At 38.8% G+C, this 18,069-nt stretch overlaps 2 long non-coding RNA genes across 3 annotated transcripts in view; one reads left to right on the forward strand and one right to left on the reverse strand.

Moving 5' to 3' along the window:
- The window catches only part of LOC309476221, a 56,756-nt gene that overhangs the window by 12,007 nt on the left and 26,680 nt on the right, over window positions 1–18,069 (forward strand). The gene's annotated exons all lie outside the window — the stretch shown is intronic.
- LOC309476311 lies at window positions 10,931–16,473 on the reverse strand. The gene is made up of 2 exons (XR_014198007.1): window positions 14,576–16,473; window positions 10,931–14,532 (listed from the first exon to the last, which is right to left on the reverse strand). It is a non-coding gene; the product is annotated as an uncharacterized lncRNA (long non-coding RNA).

An 18,069-nucleotide genomic window follows, 5' to 3' on the forward strand; every position in this document is an offset into this window, starting at 1 on the left:
GCACTTTGCACAAAGTAATGCAAGTGAAGCATTAACAAATCATATTATTTAAAAAAAAATAAAACGGTTGTGCTTTAAAATGTAAAATCTGATGTCTCACTGAAATACATTAGTGAATTATGATCATTTGCGTAAAATCCAGACTTTGCGCTGATCCATCAATCCTGATGGAAATATGAAAAAGACAAATGATTAAAGTGCTAATGAAACCGCTCTATTAAGCCTGAAGAACCTGGAGGTGCCATCATGAAAGCATTCGTTTTTTAAACAATAACTATTCTGTGTCTTAAAGGTTGTATCAGCGATTGCAGGCCCAAACATAAATGATCACATTCATCTAATCTTTCCTAACGATCCGCTAGCTGCCCGCCCCATAAGCAGGCCGTCAAAACCGCGTCTCTGTAGGCAGCCTAGGCTCTGAGATCTGCACACAGAACCACCACTCAAAACCAGTGTTCCAACCAATCACAGACAGGGGGTGGGTGTTGTGAGGTTTTTGCGTCCAGCCGTGCACGAGCGCAAAACCTCACAACACCCACGCCCTGTCGGTGATTGTGATCATTTATGTTTGGGCCTTTTTTGGGCCTGAAATCGCTGATACAACCTTTAAGTACAATAAAACATTAGCCAATGTATCTTAACTAAAATTACCATAGTTACTTACATAATAAGATACGATTCTAGAGTTAGCACTTAATATTTCTGTAATATGGCCAAATCATTCACAAAATCATACACAAAGGAATGCGTATGCTCAGGCTTCAAGCGTCTTTGTCAATAAGATTTGATCTATTATTAAACCAATGAAACTGGATTTGGGCGGAGCGATACATGTAGCCCTGCCCCATTGCCCAGACTGCAATATGGAGTACTAGGAATATTAGGCACTCGATTCACTTTGTGTACTGTTTGATTAACGGCAATAGTATAAGGATGAAATGAGTCATGCTTGTTGTGATGCATTGAAACTATTCAGCATATGGTGCAAGAAGCGAAGTGTTTTCGGTTAGTTCTGTTTTTGCAGTTAAATGGGAAGTTCCTCGACCATCTGTCTGCAATAGAAAGAGGAATGGGTACGATATTTGCTTCCTCAAAGCACTGCCACTTTCATGCCTGTCGTCTGCAGAGACATATGCCACAAAGCTTGACATTTTAATTTTTCCGTTCATGAAAGCGTGCTCAAGGTATCACCTCCTGTTGTGTTTGTCTCTAACCTTCCACCAGGGCTCTCTAATGTCCTCGGTCGTTCCAAAATAGCAGGTAGGGGAACACAAAGCTGACTGAATCAGGGTGCTATCCAATGCTGTCGACCTTGCCATTTTTTCAGAAATCTGCTTTTTCACACTGCTGGATATGACTAGTTGACGGCGCCGCTCCTCTTTCCATTTCTCTATTTTACCTCCCTCTCTCTCTCCAGTGGATTGATTTTAGCGTTCTCTCTCATTAATCATTTAAAATTGTCTGCAATATTGTATATTGATGAAACAGATGATTAGGTATTTTGGATCCCTGTCTTTAGTTCACACAAAAATGAAAATTCTTTCATTTACTCAACCTCATGTCGTTCAAACCCATAAGACATTCGTTCATTTTTGGAACACAAATGAAGATTGCCCATCCATTTAATGACTATGTAATCAACATTTTTAAACTAAATGCAGAAATGATCCACAAGAATCGAGCATAAAGAACATGGTTGCTTTGAATGATGAACAGATTATATTTTAGGTTTTTATTTACCTACACTATAAGAGAAGTCAGTAGAAATCGGGACTAAAGTACTGTGTTAAAGTCAGGATGAGGGGAAGCTATTTTGATGAAAGATTACGAGGGCACATGTATTAAAAAAAGATATACACTGATAAATCATTTATAATAAATAGAAATATATTCCATCTAAAAATAAGTATTGTCAATTTGATTTTATGGTGACTATTATGAAGGTGTTGTATGATAGGGTTCATGTAAATGTTCATAAACTTATAATAATAATATCCTGGCAGAAAATGACCAGTAAATCTTTCCATTTATCGCAAAATCTTGCAGTGTATAAATATTGGTGAATGCATATACACAGAGCATATCAAATATGTTAAACAGATGCTCAAAAGGTGTGTTTGACCCATAAAAACAAACCTTATTGATTCTTGTGTGCCAAGCATGCATGTTTTAGCTTCCATTTACCATATTTGATGTTACATTTACATTTATGCATTTGGCAGACGCTTTTATCCAAAGCGACATACATTGCATTTCAAGGTACACATTTACTTTCTTATCAAATCCTTGCTTTCTCTGGGAATCGAACCCATGGCCAAGCGTCAACGCTCTACTGTTTGAGCTATAAAGTCTAGGAAGATAGATGCGTGAGAGATGTGCTCTATGTATGTGTGTTCATCAGTGTTTATGTGTAGGGTATTTCATGCAAAGAAGAATTCTGAGTTGCAAACTTCCAAACAATTTTACATCAATCAGTATCAGTATCATATATATAAACAATGAGAGATGCTGCAGGGTTTCAATACAGTGACAGATACATATAGACAAACACATTTTGATGCTTACAATGAGAGAATGGTTTTTTTTTTCTACAGTAAAAAAGCTCTTAATATAGTCAACCAGAGAAAACCTATAAATTTGATTGATCAAATGGAGTTGCAATAGCTAAGACATTTTTTGTGTAATCATGTGCTGTTTCATATAGTAATTCATTACTACAATTTTCTCATGTGCTCATTTTTTAATGTACATGTACACATACTGAGAGTGAGTCATTCTGATACTGATCTTTTGACAAATCCGAAAAAGTACAGCTGAAAATAAAAGACTTTGACCTCGATAATCGTAAAGAAAATAAGGCGGTCATATGACAAAAGAATCAGAAATCTAGCCTTGAGCCCATGCGTGTGAGATAAGTTAAAAACGTATGCAACATGTAAAAGCTGACAGCGGTTTACTTCAGTCTATTGTTGTTTTTGCTGTAGTTTTTCCATACAGAATTCCTAGAAGTACTTTGCCGCTGCCCGGTGCTCAGGCCTGAACACAGTACTTTGGCTTCTTTCTTATTTTGTCTACTTTCTGGTCACAATTTTTCATCATCTTGATTTAGGAATTTTGGAATCTCAGACTGCTCAGACTCCTGGCAGAGCTGCTTCATTAGACCTGCTTCTTTTGTGGTCCAGTTCGTTGCATTGGGGTGGAAAAGGTGAGAATAGGAATTGTGACTTAAGTAAATTTTTACCAGGATTGCAGGCAAAAGTAAGGGGGATGAAAATTGCTGACCTTTTTTTGAAATGGAAAAATGAATCTTTTTTTTTGCTCTTTTACTATCTGTTTGGTAAACAGACAACCTGTCTTCTATATTCCGCCAGTGGCTTTGTCTCTATTTATGCTCACGTGTATTCTTCACATATGTTCATTTGTTGGCATGAGACTAGATTCAGCATTTCGGTCCATGTTTCTAGGTCTATATGATACTCTTTTTCAGTTCCCCTTCAATTAATTTCCCCTTCTGCCCATTTAGTCATTTAGCAGACACGTTTATTCAAATTGATTTATAAATGAGGAACAAGTATTTTATTATAAAATTACCAACAATATCCGTAGTACTGCTTTACAACTTACTTATGTTGCAAAAAAACCTTCTCTTATTGTCTAAGTCCTCAGTTGAAGCTTGTTTCGTGACTGTGGGAGTGAATCGTGATAGACAGCTAGTTTCAGTTTTTTGTTTGTTTTTAAATTATGTATCTGTGGTGCTTTAATTAGTTAGTTAGCTTTAGCTGTTTGACAGTTTGAACCGTAAAGCCCTTGAAAGCACTACCGCTACAGCCATACACATGCAGGTGAACGTCTTTGTCCCTTGCGTTTCATTGCACCATAAATGTTGTTTTCAAAAAAATAATAGTTTCAAATGTTCAAATATACAACTCGAGACCCGGTTTGGTGTGCTTTATCCAGCTGTTGAACACGAGTCTGCCTATCCTTTTGTATATTTGAAAGAAACGGCCACCCAGGCTTTGCTCACATGTCTACAATGTTACTAAAACATCCCCAGACAAGGACAAGACACTGATGACTAAACCTTCAGATAGAAAAGCAGGAAGTAGGTGTGTTTATTTCCTATCAGTCACGATTTCCTTTGTAAAACATTCTTTTCAGCTAGGCAACATATCTTTGTTTTGAACACAGTTGCCAGATGAGTGGCATCACATGCAGCCTTGGGCAATGCAATCCGAGGACACGCTCGGTTCTAATGACCGGAGATGATGATTCGGGAGAAACATGTGCTGATAGTCCGTGACAAACTCACTTTGTGTTTTTACATTTATACCAAAGCTTGGCATTTATGACATATAATTGCGATAGAGTTGGACGTTTTCCTTTTAGGCATGTATCTGATGTAGGAATTGCAGGTGTGCCATTGCGGACAGGGAAGCGAGTGACTATTGCTCATGGGCTGTGCAGCGGAAGACAGATGGGTGAAGGTAAATTAAACAAGCTGCTCTGGCCTTCTCTCCTCACTTTGACAGTGTGCCAGCCACGGCGCCGGGTCTCTGTCATTATTTAACGGGCAGCGTTAATGGGCTCTGGCTGCCGGGAGAAACCGAGGGAGAGACAGGGCGAATTTTTTTTAAGGAAAAAAGTGGACAAGGTTTTGTACTTAACCATGCAGTGTGGGCGGATGAGACACAGGTTTCTTGTTTCCTATCGGAACATGATTTTTTTTTTTTCTACACTAGTAGCTGGTGGTGTTTTAGGTTCTTCTCAAGTCCAGCATGGACCTTTGTCACATAAAGTCATGACAGCTTTGCTTTACCCATTGTCACCCATAAGCAGTTTTGCAGGGAATGGAATAACATCTGGATTAGCTCTGCAAACCCCAATAGCAGGAAGGGGGAAAGTCATATCCACATCCAGTCCACAGTTAGATGGAACTTTTTTAGGGGGGGATTTCATTTGAAAGTGAGCATTACTATGCCTTACGTGATCATGGGTATGGTGAAGGACATTAGGCATGTGTGTTCACATTTTTCACATTATTGTGTCACTTTATCGTTTTTATATCATATAAGATTGAGTTTTGCATCAAATATGTGGTGTTGTATGTTATGTGTATATGGACGGATGTATGAATATTAATTAGGGGTTGTAAGATTCATCAAATAGTCCTACTGATTTGCTAAAAGGCAGGTAAATGAGAACTGGTCATTTTAGGATTACCACTCAGGCTTCTGCTCAGTCATCGTAAGCATGTTTTTGCATACCTCACAAAATATTCATTCAAAACATAGACCTCTATAAGCTGAATCAATAATAAATTGTAAATGTACTAAGTGGGGCAGTGGGTGCCTGAGCCCTGCCCAGCTCTACAGCGCCCCACATTTATCTGATGTAAATCTGTGGTGAAATATGGAACTGCAGCGCGCTCACAAAGACCCGCCCACTTTAGTTACTGTTGCTATGTCCGACAAGCCATGCCGCTCTCACGCCACACATCATGTTCTCACGCAGTACACTCACGCAGTACATTACATCGCAGAGCAAAGAGGATACTGACAACGCAGACAGACAGGATAGACTAGGTTACTTTTGATATGAAACAAAGTCTCAACTTTCAAATTTGGTCCCTTTTGTGGCTCTTTAATATGTCGTGACAGATAGAAGCTGTCAGTTAAAGCTGCTGGTGAACCGATCATCTCTTCCTTAGTTAATTTATAGATCAAATAAACATAAATGAACATCAGAAGGAATGTTGTTTCACCGCAGAAAGACGTCAGTACACAGTTTATCAAGTTCAAATCCACCAAAGTTAATCTACTAACTCTCCTGACTGCTTTGTCGGAAAAAAAATGCGGATTCGGCGGATTATGATTGGTCAGATCGCCTTGTCAATCAAACTCCTTGCGAAGGGTAATGCAGATTTCAAACTGCCGTTGTTGTTACCTTGCGTAAACCTCGCTCGCTCCAGACCAAAACAGTGTCAATCCGCTTCAGCTGTATCTTCTGCATCAGGTCAATAACTAGCTGGCAAGTCTGTTCTTCCTATGTGGAGTAGGCTAGCGTAGCAAATTAATGAAAGTATAAATCCTTTAGGTTAAACGTTCTCATGTGAATAGACTTTATATAGTTCTGTTGTGTTTGTTTTATGTTTGTCATGAGAATATGTAACCCCTCCACCCGGGTGCTAATTGCCCAGCTCTGTGCGGGCCTCGAACCCGGGTCTCCGACGTGAGAGTCAGGCTCTCTAACAAGGAGGCTAAAGACTGCAGCCTGTAGTGTCTGTCGCTAGAGCGCCTATTGAGATCAGAGGAGTGAGGTTTACTCGCACAACGACTACTAGCTGGCCTCCGTTACAAATAGACATGACTTTCTTTTTGTCGCCAGAATTCCTCCACAATTTGTAATACTCTCTAAAACATCATTCTGAGGCAACAAACGCTACATTAAGGCAGTTCTAAGATGGCATTCTATGTGTGTGTTGTGTGTACTTAGAGCCTGTCTGTCAATCAACGTTAGAGCGCCACCCTCAGGCTTAATAACACAACATCTGCCAAAACTGTTCTGCATGTGTTCAGCGATTAGAATATTAAATGTTTATCATTAACTAGCCCTAAGACCCTAAATTTACGGTCAGGAGCTGCTACTGATCCTAATCCAACCTGGATTTCCTTTTATACGCTGCAGCCCTGTAGTAATAGAGCGAGAGTAGGAGTAATGGATAAAATGAGATGAGATGATTTGATGAACCTGACAGGTCCAATAAATGGAAACAATTAATGTAAAGTGAACACACTTATGAATTGTTTATGTGATCTTCTAAGCGCTCTGTCTGTCTGTGTGCATGACCAAATGAAGGTGAATTAAAAATGTCACGCTGGAGGTGGGCTATCAGTATACAATTACTCAAAGACTCACCACACGTAAAATTTACTAAATGATTTCACAGCTAATATGTATTCCAGACCTCGAGAGCCGCAAGCACATTTTCCAGGCTTAAAATCCTCTTGCTGAAAGAAGAATGAGAGAAAGGTGGTTAAGTTAAAAAAACTAAACAAAAAAACAGTATATATTTAGATGTTTCATGTATCCTGGATGTTTTTTATTGGCTTGTGTTTCTCTGCAGGGAGACGATGTAACATATAAGGGTCAATGACAAAATAAGAGTGTCCAAGATAAAGACAAGAAAATCTTTCCTTTTTTTTAAAACAAGTGGTTAGATTTTTTTTTTTTTCTGGTAATGTTGGTTTCATGCGGTTTTGAAAAACTTTATACCATTAAAAATAAAAATAAAATAAATCATTGACTTAAAAATGAAAAATGAAATAAACTACACCGTGATTGCATGTGAGTACACATTTTAATGATTATTTTCAAATATGTTTTTCATATGTATTTCAAGGTAAGATTTTATTACGAATAAAAAAAAAAAACATTTATAAATATCATTGTTCATTGGGGTTGCACCACATGAAATGTACAATTTAAGCCATTATATGTATGAATAAAATTTTTTTTTAAATAAATTAATAGACCCAGATAAAAAAAAATGGCATTGCAGCTCACCCATAAAACAGACCTTCGAATTGCTACCACTTTGATCAAAAGAAATCTTAGGCACAAAGACACTGCTACAGAAAAAATACAATTTATATTTGTGTTAGGAAATGTTAGTGTTGTTGTATTAGCACAAACAGGCTGTGTGGCCTGCATTGAAGAAAGGCGAAAAATCTGTTAGGACATGTCAGACAGAGCCACTGATCTTTGGAGGTGCATGACAGTGGGCCTCTTCACATCTCCCCCGTGAGTCTTTGAACCACCTCGTGGCATGACACAACAGTTCAAAGGCTCCTCTCCTTGCTCAATGCGCTCATAAAAACCCAGATAGCGTGTGTAAATCTGGAGCAGAAGTGTCGCTGCGCTGGCTCACTCACTCTTGATTTATAGCCCCCAGTGCACCATGGACACTAGTTCTCCAAGTTGTAACCCAGCCATGACAGCCTGCCCCTATAATGGCAAGCAAGTAAAAATGCTTTTAGCTTTCTTCATCCTTTGCATTCCTCTATCACTGGTCTTTAAACTACAATAGGGGCTTGTTTTCTGCAGGTAGAAACCACTGAACCTCAGAAATCCATGAGTTGTGAGGTACAAGAATATAGTTTACTTATATACAACATGTGACATGCTCACTTAGCCAAAAATAATACTCATGATTAGGCTGCAGTGCAGTTACACTGGTTTTGTTAATATGATGACGACTAAAATGTGTTGATTTTTATAGTGAGCTACACTTTAAAAAAATTAAGTTTACAAAACAGGGGTTTTCACAGCAATGGCTCTTCTATGCTATTTTGAGTTCCTCAAAAACCTTTCAGTTTAAGTTCTTAACAGAACCATTTTTTTCTTAGTGTTAAGAGTAATTTACAAATCTAAAGAATCTTTGCACATTACAAGGAACCTTTAGTGCAATGGAAAGGTTCTAATTGACGTAAAAGGTTCATCATGGAACCATAGATGGCAACAAAAAAACGATTATATTTAAGAGTGTATGCAAGTGGAAACTAAATTTAACCAACGCTCTGAAGTCTAGATGTTGTGATTGGCAGAGGTTAGTAAGCATTAGGTTAGTTGAAGTAAAACAGGTCCATAAAGAGATGTCTGCAGATCCATTTTCCATAAGCCCAGTCTGATTTGTGGCATCAAGTCTATATCCGAGAGTGTGTTTAATGAAATTAATATATTACTTTGTTTAAATTTGAGGTTTTTTTATTACTAGACTCACTTGTCATCCCTGTGGAGAATGTAAAAAGACACTTTGATCACTGTTGTGTTTTGTTTAGTAATGTGTGATCTCAGATCATACAAACGAGCCTAGTTGATCCTGCGAGTCCTGTGAGGCTGTTACTTTGTATAGTTAGCAGGACTTGATAAACCTCTTCAAATAATCCTGGACTCTCCAGACAATCAATTCAGTTCTGTATGATCCTTTAAAAAGGGATGAGTATGTTTGATCCGAGGGGTCGATGTCCTCACTAGGGCAAGACTTAACAGGTGGCTGAGCAAGTGGCTGTTCTGACGGACGTGTCCTATGATGTGATCTATGATTGTTCGATTCTCCTTTACTCTAGTGTGGCCTCAGACACTCCGCAGACCTTGAAAAGGGAGGCCATTTGGTGGATTATCATGACAATGGAGCAGACCTTCCTAATGGGGACGAGAATGGAGCCCAGATGAGCTATGAGAGTAATTCTCTTATCTGGGCTGTTTCTGTGTGCTGCTCACGGTTGTGATCATTATGTCCTGTAGTCTGGTCTTGATGTCTTGGAAGCTTTATTGAATAAAGCGCAAGGAAGTTCTTTACTTGATTGTGTGCTGTAAGGACATCCTCATGGTTAAGACAAAGTAATGGTTATTTGCTGTTCAGTCATGCTGGAGCTAATAGATTCAGTGAAGAAAAAACTGTGATGTTGATCAATGAAGCGAAGGCTGAACTACACTAGATTCCAGTCCACAATTTAAAGACAACAGCTGCTTTAAAGGAGTGTTGCTGGTTTACTACCAGTTAAGCTCTGTTGACAACATCTGTGGCTTGCTGTCGTTTACCACAAAAAAATAGACTTGTCCCTTCGTTTTTAGAAACATGCTGTACACTTACAATGGAAATTGATGGGGAAATATATTCCATTTAAAACAGTACAGCTCATTTTTAAAGCGCTTTGATAGATACTTTTTCTTTATATTGGTTTCTTTTTTTTATTTGTCTCCATTTATAAAATTATTTGATTGCTGTATGCATAAAGCGAATCTTAAAGCGGTCGCTGGCAGGAGTTGGAAAAATGTGTTAAAATTTTGCATAGACAATGTTAGTCTCATAATAACACGTATACCCACGGTTTCACAGACAAGGTTTAAGATAGATTATGAATGTTTAAGCTGTTTTAACTGAAAGCAACTTGCACTGACATATATTAAAATATGTCAGTGCCATTGTTTTGTCTCTTTTTTTCTAAGGTACGTTTATAAAAACTACTTAAATGTCCTAATGTCCTGAACTAAGGCCTTATCCTAACTTAATCTAAACTCTGTCTGTGAAACCGGACCATAATGTTTATGGCTATGCTTTCAAAACTCTGTGCATTTTAACATTTATGCGGGTGCAATGCCTTGCCTCAAATTTCCATTGTGTTTATTTAAAAACAATTTTTAGTTGTCTTTACGAACTGAGGGAAAGGTCAAAATAATTGTTGGTAGTAAACAACAGCATATTAAAGATTTTTAACTGAGTTTTGCTTTTACTGAACCATTTCAATTTTATTAGTACTGCAAAACTTTTTATATTCAAATAAATACCGCCTCCTTGTTTGGAAATGAATCTAGATGAAGAATGCAGTCTGAACAAGTGTAGTCACTTAAATTCAGGAAGACTGGCCATTATAGACTTGCCATACGTTTCCAAACATAGAAAAAATAATAATAATTGACTCAAAGACACCGAGTTCCTCTCCGAGTGGAGTTGAGGTTGGAAAGGGTCCTCACGTGAGGTTTGCTGATACCAGAGACACAGGATATCCTGTAGAGCAGGGTCTGGAATAGGAAGTGTTGCCACGCCACTGGCACCAGTGTAGGAAGCGGCTATGAGGAGACGCCTGGGATCTTGGCAAACATTTTAGAGGTGTTAAGTGCGCCAATGGCTTCTGTTTTAACAGGGACTTCCCCTTTTTGGGGACAGTGAGTCGCCTTTCCTCTGGATGAACGTTTCCTCACATTTCATATTATTGAGTACATGTGCATATGAGTGATTTGTTTCCCTCGTAAATCTATTTCACCCAAAGTCTTGTTTTATCCAGCACATTTATTGAGAGGTTGATTTTTATCAGTAATTCATGTTCATTATTAGCATGATTACAAGACTGTGATTTTTGTATGTGTTGTATTTGGCTAATTTTCTTGAACTAGACTAAGAAATCAGCCATAACTTCACTGTATCTTTTTTTTTTTTCTCTTTCTTTGCAAACAGAGGAGTTGAATTAAGGCCTATTGAGTTGATAGGGATGTCGGCTCTACAGTTAGGCTAGTCCACCATTAACTGAAAGACCCTGCTTAAAATTCCTCAATTCAAAATTTGTTTGTCACACTATGCTTGCGACCTTGAGTAAGACTTTTATTGCCATCTGCTCCTTAGTCATCCTGGCCCCGTGCTTTGACCTTCTCTCTTATGCTTGATCAGTCGGGACATGTGCTCTTGCAGTTAGGGATATACTGATATTATAATTCTGGCTTATAATTATTTTGATTTGATTTTGAAACGCTTTGATTTATTAAAAATGACTAATAAACACACGACTGCCTTATTCTGTGTAAGAAGCCACATCATCTCACAGAAGGATGCTCAACTGTCGTTATGAAGTGAGTTTGGAGTAAAAGCATGTTATTAAATGTTGTACAAGATTTGTTGGACAAGAGGTTCATAAATGCTTCTCATGTTTGGAAAGATGTTTGACGTGTGTTGCTTTTTCAAATGCACGTTATAAGTGATTCAAAATCACAGTGCTTTCAGGTGGAGCAGCGTTTACAGAGCCGTACATCAATGACAAGCTGTGCATAAAAAATAATCGCAGCCTTTGCGATTTCATAATCGCGATAAGCCAAATCGGTTTAAGAGTGATTTCATGTAAATTGCGATTAATTGTGCAGCCCTAAAAACAGACTCAAAAGGAGAATAACTTGCATTTTGAACCATGGTTCCTGGTCCGTATGGATCACGTTTCAACTACAATCCCTACTTGACACACATTGTGATATCTATGCTAAAATTATATATTGTGAAGCCCTATTTTTAATGCTATTTGAGCATAAGAAACAACTTTTGAGATAGATTATGCAGGTTTTGTTGCCTAAGTGAATTATGTTATTTGATATGTGAGTTTGGTCTTGCATGCTTGAAATAGCCTCCAGGAGGCATTGCAAATATGGCCACAGAGTGAACTGACTTTTCTTGAAAGGGACCAAACTGTTACATAACAGTTTGTGCTGGATTACGTCCACAAAGTATAGACTTTGAATGATTGCAAGGGCTTAGGGTGGCATTTGGACAGGAGCTGTGTCTGTGTCTGTGTCTGTTCATAATTTCCCAAGTTACTCTGGGATACATGAGACATAAACGAGAACACATAAAACTGTTGGTAAATTGCTAGGTATAATTTAAAGTTTAAACCAAAGACTCAAATTAAACTAGTGCTTAGCAGTATATTCTCAGATGATTAAAATGACAATCTTTACTTGGTGTCAAGGCACATTGGTCCTCTAAAACTGATGTTGTCTGTCATGAGCAAAGTGAATTCCAGTATCGTTACAGTACATGGGCTCCCTCCTTTTCAGAAAGCACTCTAACCACAGCATGGAAAATCCTTCACTCTTCCCTGTAGTTTGGAAGGCCCTAATTTGGGTGCTTATCTTGGCACTAGTCTAATGAAGTAAGCCCAGCTTGGAGTGTGTGGTCCGCAAAAGCACCTGTGTGTGTTCGGGTGTTTGTGTGTGTTTGCGTGTTTAGTACGTAAGGGATTGAAGACGTTGATGTCATCGCTCTGTTGTATTTTGAGCATGCACATTGTCTCCGCTCGTCTGTATTGTTGGCTGGGTTTAGCGTGTGTTTGACTGCGTGTTTGTGAGTGTATAGCTGAATGATTTAGGAGGGTGTGTTAGAAAGAGGGAGTGAGTGAGTGCGGGGTGGAGGAGAGTGGAGTACGTGTGGTCTGGATTGGCTTGTGAGTCTCAGTCTAGTAAAATAAACACTCTAGTCCTCTAGCCCAAGAGATTATGCTTCATTTTTGATAGCCATGCACAAAAAACCCAGCTGGAAGAGCTGCATCATTTCCTCAACCTCATTCTGGCATGGTATTATACGTGTATGTCAGTGTGAGTGTGTATTTATATACTCTTTCTGTATTGTTGAGAACAGAATCTCTTAGAGCTGCTTGCTGATGATGAACCAAACTGTTGTTCAATGTGTCAATAAGTTATACAGAATGCGAACTGGTTTTTATTATCACTGAAGCTGTCAGTCACCTCAGTTCAACACTGATTTCTGCACTCTCTTTAAACTCAAAGTATTTACATCTCATACCTTGTTGGTTGTAGTGACAGCATTTGTGTGAGCTTGCGTGTTGAGTGCCATAGAGTGTGTGCTGGTCATAAACCCCGGAATCAAGGTAGCATTTTTAAACTTCTGGTTCCATAGTCCCAAAGTTAATGGGATATTTTAATGCAGGGTTTCTCAAACTCGGTCCTGGAGGGCCACTGTCCTGCACAGTTTAGCTCCAACCCTGATCAAACACACCTAGCTGTGAGTTTCTAGTGATCCTGAAGACATTGATTAGCTTGCTCAGGTGTGTTTGATCAGGGTTGGAGCTAAACTGTGCAGGACAGCGGCCCTCCAGGACCGAGTTTGAGAAACCCTGTTTTAATGGGTCATTGGCTAAACTCCTAAAATAAGATATGTGGTTAACACAAGCTCAGAATGTTTTAATGTTTTATTCTGTAACATAAATTATGACTTCAGTAATACTGAATAATAATTTTAAGCTTTTACTTTCGAAAAAAGGATGGTTGCTAATAAGTGATTAAGGGTGTGTTCACACTTTGCATGTTTGGTTCGATTAAAACGAACCCTGGTGCGATTGCTCTGTTAGTGCGGTTCATTTGAATAAGTGTGAACACTACCATACGAATCCTGGTGCGCACAAAACAAGCGGACCGAGACCCCTGAAAAGATGGGTCTCAGTCCACTACCAAACGAACTCTGGAGCGGTTCGAATGAAATATGAATGCTACATGGACCAAATACATGTAAATTAACCAAAAGCAGGCCATGATGTCACGAGGTGACCATAAAAAGGACAGAATGCTCAAGCATACCTGTTTTTTCTTGTCATAGTCGCAATTTTACCTATCACAGTTCGATACGGGTATCAGAATCGCGTTTCCTCGCAGCAGATCTTCGTTTCTGTGTGTGATGGAGGAATTCTTGCCGCTGTTTTGACTTTACACATTTTATAAGCTCTGCATGAGTTCTCAGCTGGTCAAAATACCATCATATGCAGGCTACACGCATACAACGAGGGCATTTAGCCCAGCACACAGCATTTTTTTGGATGTTCGGTAAGTTCCATCTCGAAATATTCGTCATAAAAGCTGACCAATCAGGTTGTGAACGTATCCCTATGCCTTTAGGTATGTTATCTTTAGGTTCGGTGTTAAAATGCTAATGCAAACGCTAAGCAGACCAGGACTTTTTTTGATCCGGATCAAACGAACCAGCGAGTGTGAACACACCCTAAATGGGACTACAAAAGCCATTAGGGTCATTAAACATCATCACGCTGAACAGAAAAACTAATTTACTTACTAGTCCACTTTTACAGAGGATTTATTATGTCGTGGTATTATAAACACCTCTGATTGGCCATTACATTCACATTCTACTTGAATGTGTGTGATTGAATACAATGCTCAATCTTGCAACTATACAGTTTGCAGCTATACAGGGAGTAGATCTAAACAGAACTACTGTAATCAGCACTGTTCATGTTTAGTTAATCGCGGCAGCTTTAGCCTAATCGCAATTTTTTTTCTCCATTAATTGTGCAGCCCAAGAATCTCTTTTTTGTTTTGCTGCACAATGGTCTGCCCCTGTTTTTATTCAATAAAAAGCTAAGAGAGTGTTGATTTGCCAGTAAGTCTTGTTTATGTGTTTTATGTATTGGGTTTGACGAACAAATGGCTCATTTTCTGCGGATTTTGTGCCGTTGTAAGCCCATCAATTGTTCCCCAGTAATTCAGTTTGACACGTCTGCTCCGCGCCTGCCAAATACCTGTATTCCCTGCCCTTCTTCTCCATGTTTTTAATGTGCGATTGAAGGCAGATGTGGCTCAACATCTGTACGGCGCTGACAGTACCTCTGTATTTCTACAGCTGATAGATCGGTGAATCTGCCAGTGCTGAATGTCTCACAGTGAAATTTACTTCCCAACATTCCCGTTCCGACCTGCAGCTGTACACGTTGTACCTGTGGACCTCTCATGATCCTCTTGCCAGATCCTGTTGTTAGAAGTCAGCCAGGGTTATTTGAGAAAAGAAATGTGTTTCTGCACAGGCTCCTGTTGGGATGATCAAAGGGATCTTCCTCTTCTTTGTAGCCAATGTTAATCACGTTTAAAACTCTTTTTCATGATCACCGCAGTGTTAGCACAGCCATACAATGACCTTTATTCATGGTTTAATGGGTTAGGGTCCATCTAAAGCTGTCTTCTATTCAGTGGTTCAGATTGTGCAAGAACACACAGGATTCAAAATCCCAGTGGAAACACTTCGTCTCAGGGTTGTGTGTGTGTGCGTGTGTGTGCGTGTGTGTGCGCGTGTGTGTGCGTGTGTGTGCGTGTGTGTGTGTGTGTGTGTGTGTCTGTGTGTGTGTGTGTGTGTTTGTACCCTGTGGAAATGTCTGTTATGAATAATAGTATTTTCATTTGGACACAAGTAATAAGCATAAAGATGAAACAAATTTCAGAAATTAAAATGCAGGGAAAGTAAAATAAACCCAAAAGGGCATATAGAAAGTATTTTCTTGAGTAAAATACCAAATCAGACTGCCATATCAGCAAAAAGATTTTAAAGCAGAAACTTTGAGAAAACAAGTCTGCTAGATGAACCTCTGTTATTGCCAGCCACATAGTGAGGCCCTAGACAAAACTAAACTACCTTTAAAGGGACAAATCACCCAAAAAATGAACAATCTTTCATAATTTCCTCGCCTTCATGATGGTCCAAATTCGTATTCTGGTTATCTATCGATGGAACACAACAGGAGAATTTTTAAGAATCTCTATTTTTCATACAACAAGAGTGACCTTCAGCTGTCAAGCACAATAAAAAGCACCATAAAAGTAGTCTATATGACTCATGTGCTGTATTCCACGTCTGTATGATTACTTTGTAAGAACAAAATGAAATTTAAGCCATTATTTACTCTCAAATCAAATCATTCATGCACATCATTATGCGGCTCTCAAAACAAATATGCCGTTTATGATGCAGGTTATACATTAACACCGTCAAACATAATTCATTCTCGTGTGTTTTGTTACCAAGCGTCATGGTGCGAAATGTACACCATATTTAATTTGAGAGCTGCATAATGATTTGCATGAATGATTTGATTTGTGAGTGAAAAATGGCTTTCAGTCTGTTCATCACAAAAAAAGATTATATAGCTTCAGAGGACTTTGCAATACAAGATATATGGACTATTTTAATGTTGCTTTTATTGTTTTGTTTTTTGTCCTTTGAGCAGCTTGACAGTCCTTGGTCACTATGAAATCTCCTTTTGCATTCAGGTTTGAATGATGAGGTTCAGGGTGAATTTTCACTTTTGAGTTAGCTGTTCCTTTTAAGTGGTGTGATGTTTAAAAAACTCAGTAGGCCAGGGCCTACTGAGTTGAAGCTGTTGTTTTCATCTCTTAACTACTTCGAAGACTTCTAAACTACCCTCCACGCTAGAGAATGCAGGAACCTGTATTCTTCACATTTTCATGTAACATCTGTTAGTTAACCAGAGCCATTGCACTGGTGTTCCTGTCATCTCAAATGTCTTTAGGGGTTTCTTTGAAAGACGTTCCTATAAAGACCTGAACTGAGTACTCACAAACAAATGAACAATGCTCCTGTCAACACCACCCGCAGACAGAGGCTGATCTATAATCTGGGAAATCTGGTTCCCTGAGCAGGGCAAAAGTTTCCAGTTTTTAATCCCGCTGTAATCCTCACCTTCGCACAATGATAGCGCAAGTCTGAGAGAAGGATTGATGTTACTAGGGGGACAGAAAGGAGGGGAAAGACTGACGAAGGCCTCTCTATTTATGCTCATGGGCCCGGAGGGGGAAAGTTTCAATTTTTCATGGCACAGCTCACTGCCCCACTTTCCAGAGTTTTTGAAAAAAATACAGCTCTGGCTAAAACGATGAGATTAGTTACGCCTCACTCTTCAATGCTCAGGTTTTCTACACACTAACGGAGCTCCTAAAATGAAACACAATCTGGCTGTGATTAGCTATTGCAAAGGAAAGGTTTCTGAGCTCTGATGTGTCATAGATCCTAGAAACGGCCAATAGCACTATTCAGAAAGGATTAGATTTCCAAACAACGTTTAAGGTGGGGATTTCATGTACTGATTCAGTATGGCATTGGGAAAATGAGAATTAGTCTTTTTTACTAAGATTGGAGTGTCTATTCCCTGGATGTGGGCGTTCTGGATAGTCATGTGATCTAGATGCATTTGCCATGAAATAAACCAGACATATACATGATATAATTTGATATATAACGGGATAAATTAATGAGTACCTGACACTGCTACTACTGCTACTGAGCAGTCTGTATGTTTCCATGCCTGTATTTACACAAAATAGAAATGCAAGTTGTAGCCTCTTGGAAAACTGTGACTTTTATTTAGTCAAAAGACGTTCTATATGTAGCATATACGCGGGGTATATGTGTTAAATAGCAGATGAATATGGCTATAGAAGGTTAAATAATGATTGGGCTACAGAAGATAGAGTTCGTCTCAAGGAGGTGTTGAAAGAGTAAATAATAACACGGAGACGGATAATTTAATTTTGGTGTTGGTAGTACCATGTATTAAGTGAAAACAAAGACAAACAACAATAACAATACCCAAAATATTTCCAATCTGCAGAAAAGTTCAGTAGTTCACAGGAAAAAACAAAACAAAATACAACTCAGGAAAACTAGAGAGTACTCAGATTAAAGACAGTCCACAACACACTATAGGACTATATTCTTTGTTCATAAGAGATGAGGTTCATAGTTTCCATCTAGAATTCATTTTATGTGCCACCCCAAACTTTTCAGAAAAACGCAAAGAAACACGGTTCATTTATTTTAATTTTTACGTCACACAGGATGACAGCAGAACGTGACCTGCTACAAACTTGTTTTACCCATAAAGTTGACAAAAGGTCAGAGTGCACAATGAAGAAGCACAAAGTAGCTCTAACTAG

The sequence above is a fragment of the Leuciscus leuciscus genome, assembly GCF_965113295.1.
Source record: "Leuciscus leuciscus genome assembly, chromosome: 1".
NCBI classification, from domain to species: Eukaryota; Metazoa; Chordata; class Actinopteri; order Cypriniformes; family Leuciscidae; genus Leuciscus; species Leuciscus leuciscus.